The sequence below is a fragment of the Mesoplodon bidens genome (assembly GCF_964165515.1).
Source record: "Mesoplodon bidens genome assembly, chromosome: 2".
Taxonomy (NCBI): Eukaryota; Metazoa; Chordata; class Mammalia; order Artiodactyla; family Ziphiidae; genus Mesoplodon; species Mesoplodon bidens.
The window spans coordinates 132,430,457-132,438,292 of record NC_138177.1 but is presented as its reverse complement, the minus strand read 5'-3'; the positions used below and the strand labels follow the sequence as shown (position 1 = coordinate 132,438,292).

Genomic DNA, 7,836 nt, shown 5'->3' with positions numbered 1-7,836 from the left:
ATAGGATTAGTGTTCTTATAAGAAGAGACACTAGAGAATTCAATCACTCTGAGTGCAAACAAACAAGAGGTCATGTGAGCACATGGCAAGAAGGCCACCACCCACAAGCCAGGAAGGAAGTCCTCTCCAGAAACCAACCTTGCTGAAACTCTAATCTCAGACATCTAGGCTCTCGAACTGTGAGAAAAGAAATGTCTGTCGGTCAAGCCACCCGGTCTATGGCATTTTGTTATGGCAACTTGAGCTAAGACAGAGCTAATGATCATGAAACTTCTCTGAGAACCAGAGTCTCCTTACGTTTAGTCTTGTGCTATGTCAATATAATATAATGGTCAGCACTGAACTACTGAGAATGATCACTTGAATTTCAAGCAATTTTTCCTGAACTTATAATTGGGGCTGCCCCAAGTGGCTGTCTCTTCATCTAGCAAGTAACAGAAGTATTACTATAATAAAGATACCCTTCAGAGGGGAAAAAATGCAATAATCATCATAAATGTGCAACAAATCCTATGGATTTCTCTTTAGCAATAAACTTTTAAACTAATTCCTTTTTTAAAAAAGTCCTCTTGGTATTGAGGAATGGTTTTTTTCTTATGCCTAATGTTTCCTTCCTATAAAGACAGCTAAGCCCTGTCTCTTCCCTTTACTCATTTGAACCTAACTGATAAAACTTTATAAAGAATGCTCACATTGGCTTAACTCTTCTTTCTCTTGAGGTGAGCCTATCCAAAGGAAGCACAAATTCTTTGCTTTTCCATGCTAAAAATCTTACCTATGCCATCCTTCCATGTAAGAAAGCTCAGGACCAAGTGGGTAAGTATACCTAATGTCAGGATTTTGCTAGAAAGCCTAGTTGGCTCCCACACTAAGCCAACATAGCCTGTATCAGTAATAAAGATGCTATTTTGGCCTCAGCATTTACTCTCTTTACAAAATATCTCAAATTACTCGGAAAGAAGAAGAGCAGGGTATTATCTAATGCAAGTCCTTTCAGAGAGCACCAGCATAACTGCAGGACAAACTTTTGATTTCAATTGTCTCTACCATTTGAGAGGCCAGGAGAAAACATGAACCTTAATGGAAGTGGAATTATCCTTGCTATGACTGCAGTAAATGTTTGTTGAAGGGGAAAAAAATGGAAAGGGAAGATATACCATATACATGCAGTTTTAATGGAAAGCCTATTTCTGCCATATACATTAGAGAAATTGTTCAAGAACAGCTCATCCATGTGAAAATATTAGCACTGTAATTCTGCCAAGGTCAGTAAGACCTAGTGATTTGCTGAGATATCACCTTCATTTCACCAGGTAAATAAAGGCTCCTTTTTCAGTATGTCCTATCTAAGAAGGCACTCCATAGCAACAGTTAAATTATGAATACAGCACATATGTTCCATACCATATCATTTACAGCACAATTTAGCATAGACATAATGCTTTGTAACAAACTACAGTACCATTCACAAAATGCATTTAAATAGCATAATTTAGTTCATTAAATTCAGTCATTTACAGTAAATCAAAATCATCATAGGAATTGAAGAGAGTACACAGTTGTTTGTTTGAATAGTTAAGCTAGATAAGTCAATTTCTTTTTGAAGGTCAAGGACAGAGTTATTTCCATTTTCTGTTATAAAAAAGATACAGCTGGTGTCAAAAGATAATTTAATGTCACCTCAAAATGATCAACCCTCTTTTCTTTCCTCCCCCCTCTCTCTCTCTCCTGGTTGCATATCATATCCCTGCCACTCCTAAAATATATCCAATTCTCTGAAAACATTTTACATACTAGTTAACTAGAATGTGTCTGCAGATTTCACAAAATCTCAAATGGACAATTTCTGTAAATTTTTAACCAAAACATGTACCTTTGGCCCTGAGAAAGGTTCAAACACTAGATCACAGTACATGTCATCATCTGCTTATCTGTCTACTTTTCATACCATATTGTAATCCCCTTGTGGGTAGGAGCCTAGTCAATCATATTTAGATTCCTACAACCTAGCACAGTGTTTGTTGATTGTAAATTCCTTGAAAGCTAGGATTCGTTCTTTTATTTATCTATTTTTATTCCTTCTGACCCTTACCATAATGCTTTACACAGACACAGTAAGCATTCATTGATTTAAAAATCTCACTGGAGGGGCTTACCTAAAGATATATTTTATAAGCACACAAATTCAGTATATTTTTTATCATCTTAGTAAACCAGTGCCTAGAAGGACAAAGGCAAAGTAAGAAAAGAGAGGACCTCCTCCAGGATTTAACACAAACTATTTGACCTCTCTGATTGTTACACAGTCCAATGTACTCTGAGCAGAATCACATTCCAGGTGGCCACAACTGTCTCCACCTTTCAAGTCTTTCTCTTAGCCTTTGCATGAAATGCTTTCAGCACAAACTCAGCAGTAATCAACAGTATGAGGATTTCAGCTCGAGTGCACCTGCCTTAAGGTTAATGCAATCTACACAGCATTCATGGGCTCAGCATTTACCTAGACGTTCCATGACCCTATATATGCCTTGCCCTAGGTACTGTGTTAATTGCAGAGGATACGGACTCAAGTAAGACCTGAACTCTCTCCTCAAGCTGCTTAGAATCTAGCGGGGCACACCATCAACAATGCAGTGTCTGAGGTAAGCACAAGTGCTCAGAGAGAGAGAGAGCACACTATCTTGATAACAAAAAGATAGCATTCCCCACACCATGTGAAGAACTGATTTCCATTCTCAGCCCTTTATGAGAGGGTCAGTGATACACTGGAGGAAGTTTAAAAGGAGAGCTGTCAGATGGAAGGGCTGCCTTCTCACATTTCCTACCCTCAGGCTACCTTTCCCCTTACTTAAAAAGGAGGGAGAGTGGGAAAGAATGTTGGAAGATTAAGGGGGAATTTTTTTTAATTGAAAGTAACTGTTCTTGAAATTATCTGAGTATTGGTAAGGTGAGTATTGCTGGTTTGAGGAACCAAGTCAGAGTCCATTACCATGAACAGCCTTTAATTGTATTAACGCCCTAAATTGAGAATATCAATAGCTCCACAGAGACCAAGCAATAAAAAACAAACCCCTTAGATTGCATTAAAGACCTCTGTACTCTGGCTTCAGTCTTGTCTCTCTTAGTATCAGAGACTGCTAGTTTCCTCCAATATCCATTTCCCCCTTCCTCTATCAGTAATAAAACTTTTAGCTAGAAACACAGCCGCCCAGAAAAAAAATTGTTCCCCAGCTTCCCTTGCAGTTAGATGTGGCCATGTGACTAAATTCAGGCCAACAGGACACTAGTGAAAATGTCAGGAGGAAAATTCTGGGAACCTAAAGAGACAGTGGATGCGTACCTCATCCTGCCCACTGGGACATGTCATGCCAATCCTGGATTGCCTACCTCCAGATTTTTAATTAAAAGGGAAATTATTTTCTATCGTATTTCAGACACCGAATTCAGCCGCTATTTGAACATTCTGTTATTTGCAACCTCCCTTTCCCCCAGGCCCTCCTCTGGTGGCCTGCTATGAGTCAGGCACTGTGCTAAGTCTCTAAATACCTCATCTTATTTCAATCCTCACAAATACCCTGTTAGGTAGCTACTATTATTAGCTTCGTTTTACAGATGAAGAAACTGAGACTTAGAAAGATGAATTTACTTGCTAACAAGAGGCAAAGCCAGGTTTTTGAACCCAGGCAGTTTGTCCCCAGAGGCTACGCTTGTAATCTCTATAACAACACTGTCCTTTCCACAGGGATGGAAGCGTTCTATGTCTGTGCTGTCTAATACAGTAGGCACTACCCCCATGTGGCTGTGGAGCACTTGAAATATGGCCAGTACAACCGAGGAGCTGAAATTTCTATTTCATTTAATTTTAATTAATTTCAATTTCAATAGCCACATAGGGGTAATGGCTACTGTGTTGAATGCTGCAGCTCTAAAGACTCTGTGCTGAAGCTCTAGAAAATAGCACCAGCATGCTTTGTGTTGACCAGGTGCTCAGTAGATATTTGCTTTAGTACTCTGAATTGGACTGAGGTGAACATCAACCACACTAGACATAATCGATGTAAATACAAAAAAAAAAAAAAAAACCCTGAAAAAGTGACAAACTTTACAAATTCAGGGACAACATGAAAAAAAGACAAAGTTGAAGCAACAACAATAACAACAACAAAAAACACTCAAGCTCAGCATTTGCAGCAGAAGAGAACACTCAACTCATTTTGTCCTTGCTCAAGTAGAGTCTGGAAGAGGTATGTCAAGATGACCAATTAAATGACGTATAAACCCAGTTTAATAAAAGCTGGGCTGGCATCCATTTACGAAAACCTTCAGAGGACACTGAGGTTTCTCATGCTGTCTTTAAAGAAACTGTCGGTAAAAGGTTGGAATGGGTCTCACTAGGCTGGAAAGAATAAGTTCAGATCACTGTATTTAACAACCATTCATCATAAATTCCATTTTTCATTTGGTAGGGAAATGACAGAAACTCACTCTCTCCTGGTTACAGCAGTTCAGAGCAAAAAACCTTCTAGTTATACTATCAGGCCAAACTCTAAATTTTAGGCCCCTTTGGAATTTTTCACTCTTGCTTTTACCCCACCGAGGTGGAGCACTAAAGAATGAAATCAGGGACCCACACTGTTAGGTGAGCTCCTCCCAGCCTGGCCATTCCCAGTGTGACCTTTCACCAGGTCCCTGGCATAAGGCAGTGTGTCGTCTCCTGGAGCAAAGCCAGAATGTAAGATGAAAAGCCACATGTGGAGGATGACGCAAGGGAAATAGTCATGACCCTCATACTGAGAGCCAGAAAGAAATCTGAGGTCTTAAGCACGCTGGTTCCTAAGCCTGGGGGTTTTACTCAGCATAAAACTCCCTTAACATTTTATTTTGTAGGGCTTCCAGACACAGAACAGTGAGCATACTAGCAGTCAAACTTTGGGTGTACCACTCTACACTACCCAGAGAGGGGTCTAGATGTTGTTGTCCTGGGTTTCCATAATAACTTAAAGGGAAATTTTCACAATAACCAGAGATTTTGATGTCCCACAAATGAAGGAAGAGGATGTCCTTAAATTCCAAGCAGCAGGAACCCACTTAGGTGGCACCAACCTTGACTTCCAAATGGAACAATACATCTCTTGAAGGAAAAGTGATGGCATCTACATTATAGATCTGAAGGGGACCCGGGAGAAGCTTCTGCAGATGGCTTGTGCCATTGTTACCATTTAAAAACTGACTCATCAGTGTCATGTCTTCCAGGAACACTGGCCAGAGGGCTGTGCTGAAGTTTGCTGCTGTCACTGGAGCCACTCCTATTGCTGTCCGCTTCACTCCTGGAACCTTCACTAACCAGATCCAGGCAGCCTTCCAGGGGCCGCGTCTTCTGGGGGTTACTGATCCCAGGGCTGACGACCAGCCTCTCACAGAGGTGTTGTACGTTAACCCACCTACCACTGCTCCCTGTAACACAGACTCTCCTCTGCGCCCTGTGGACACTGCCATCCTTGCAGCAACAAGGGAGTTCACTCAGTGGGTCTGAGGTGGTGGATCCTGGCCCAGGAAGTTCTGCACATGCGTGGTACCATCCTGTGTGCACACCCTGGGGGAGTCACGCCTGATCTCTGCTTCTACAGAGGTGCTGGAGAGACTGAAAAGGAAGAGCAGGCCATGCTGAGAAGGCCATGGCCAAGGAGGAGCATCAGGGTGAATGGACTGCTGCAGCTCCCAAGTTCACTGTATTCTACCCGCGGTCGCAGACGGGTCTGAAGGCACAGGTGCCTCTGTGCCTGCCCAGAAGTTCCTGCACAAGACGGGAGCCCTCAGCCCGCCACTGAGGACTGGTCTGCAGCTCCCACTGCTCAGGTCACTGAAAGGGTAGGAACAACCACTTAGTGGTCTTAAGCTGTTCTTCCCCAAGCTTTTAAGCAGAAAACAGAAATAAGGTAGATAGAAAGTAAATATCAGTTTCTTTAAAAAAACAAAACAAAAACAATTCTGGGTATAAAGTGTTTGTACTATTCAACTCAAGGGCCCATTCAGTCCAACAAACATTTTTTTAGTTCCTACTATGTGATGGCAATGCTGAGTGCTAAGAGCACAAATAGGAATACAATGACACATAACAAACATTGGGACATTCTGTAACAATGTCTTATGGAGAACAAATATTTTTAAAATCACTGCCATGCCTTACATATACTATTTCAGTTAAGCCTCAAAAGCCTTTATAAGATTGGTATTATTACTCCTGTTTTCTCAAGTGAAGAGGTTGAAGCTCAATGATTAAACAACTTGCCTGTTTGTACAACTGGTAGTTGCCACAGGCCAGATCCAAATCCAGGCCAGATCCAAATCCAGGCCAAATATGTGTCTTCTACTATATATAGAATAGATAACTAACAAGATCCTACTGAATAGCACAGGGAACTCTATTCAGTACCCTGTAATGACCTATATGGGAATAGAATCTAAAAAAGAGTGGATATATGTGTATGTATAACTGACTCACTTTGCTGTACAGCAGAAACTAACACAAAATTGTAAATCAACTATAATCCAATTTAAAAAATTAATTTAAAAAAGTGTGTCCTTCTCACCAGGCTAGTCTCTTCCCCCATCCCTCCCAAATACAACTGAAAGACAGTATACTCAAAGATTAGCCCCCATAATAATATCAAATATCTTTGGGGCCTGTAACAGCTTGGTCTCTCACAAGTTGAAGTAACTACTTCAGCAAACAATAACAATGACTTATTGAATGTCTACTATACCCAAGTACTTATCATATATGATCTCCAGTGTCACAATTATCCTGTAAGGCAAGAATTATTAATATTATCATCCCCATTTGACAAGTAAAGAAACTAAGTCTCAGGAAAATTAACTGCGTTGGCCAAAACCATACAAATACTAAAGGAAAGAATCAACACTGGAACCCATTTAGCTCCTAAGTCAATACTCTTTCAACTAACCATTCTGCCTTGAAAAACAAAGACTCTGAAATCAGAGTAAACTCTGGATTTAATATTGGGCCCAGACCTTCCTGGGGAGGGGGGAGGAACTTCTTACTTGATTACCTAGCAGAAGGGGATGGGTTTGGAAGAAGAAACCCATTAAGCCATGCGTAAGAAATAACGAACCAACCAGATTCCAAGTTAGAGGATGGAAGGCTCCACAAGCATCAAGAGAATATCAAAGGCCCCCAGTGAATAAAATATGGATTAACACTGCTGAGAATAGTGAGAAGCACAGAAATCTGGAGCCAAGAAAAATCTGACTTTGAATCCTGGCTTTGTTGCTTACTATCTGTGTAATTTTAAGCAAGTTATTTCAATCTCTTTGGACCTCATTATTGTTTTTGTATCTGTCAATGTAGATTATTCAATTTGCTAATGTTAAGTGCTTTGCAAAAAGAGTCAACAGTTTTAAGAAACTGCAATGTGCCAGGACCTGAACTAGAGTTGGAAGTTGTGATGAAGTTGTGAAAAGATTACATGCAAAACCCCCTTAACACTAACAAGAACCATGAGATCATTTTTAATAGTACCCCTTTTTCAAGAGAAGGAAACTGAGATCTGGATAAATGAAGTACTTTGGCCAAGGTCACAGAGCCAGTAAGTGTTAGAGCTATGATTTGAAGCCAGGAGCTGGACTCTAGAGACTACACTTTTACTCCCTGTACTGGGATGCTCTGGGAAGCCAGGGAACAGCAGCAGGAGCAGGACTGCAACACATAACTTCTGAAAGTTGGTACTCAAGTTAAAGCTAAGAAGCCTGGAGAAAAATGAGTAGCCTGGAGCAATGAAGTTCAAATAAAGCACTGAGCTAGAAACAAATAAGGAG

At 40.7% G+C, this 7,836-nt stretch overlaps 1 pseudogene across 1 annotated transcript; it reads left to right on the top strand.

Annotated features, from left to right (window-relative positions):
- Positions 1-5,025: 5,025 nt before the first annotated feature.
- On the top strand, positions 5,026-5,886 carry LOC308612696 (small ribosomal subunit protein uS2-like; annotated as a pseudogene). Its single transcript has one exon. The product of its transcript is annotated as a small ribosomal subunit protein uS2-like (transcript).
- The last annotated feature ends 1,950 nt before the right edge of the window (positions 5,887-7,836 follow it).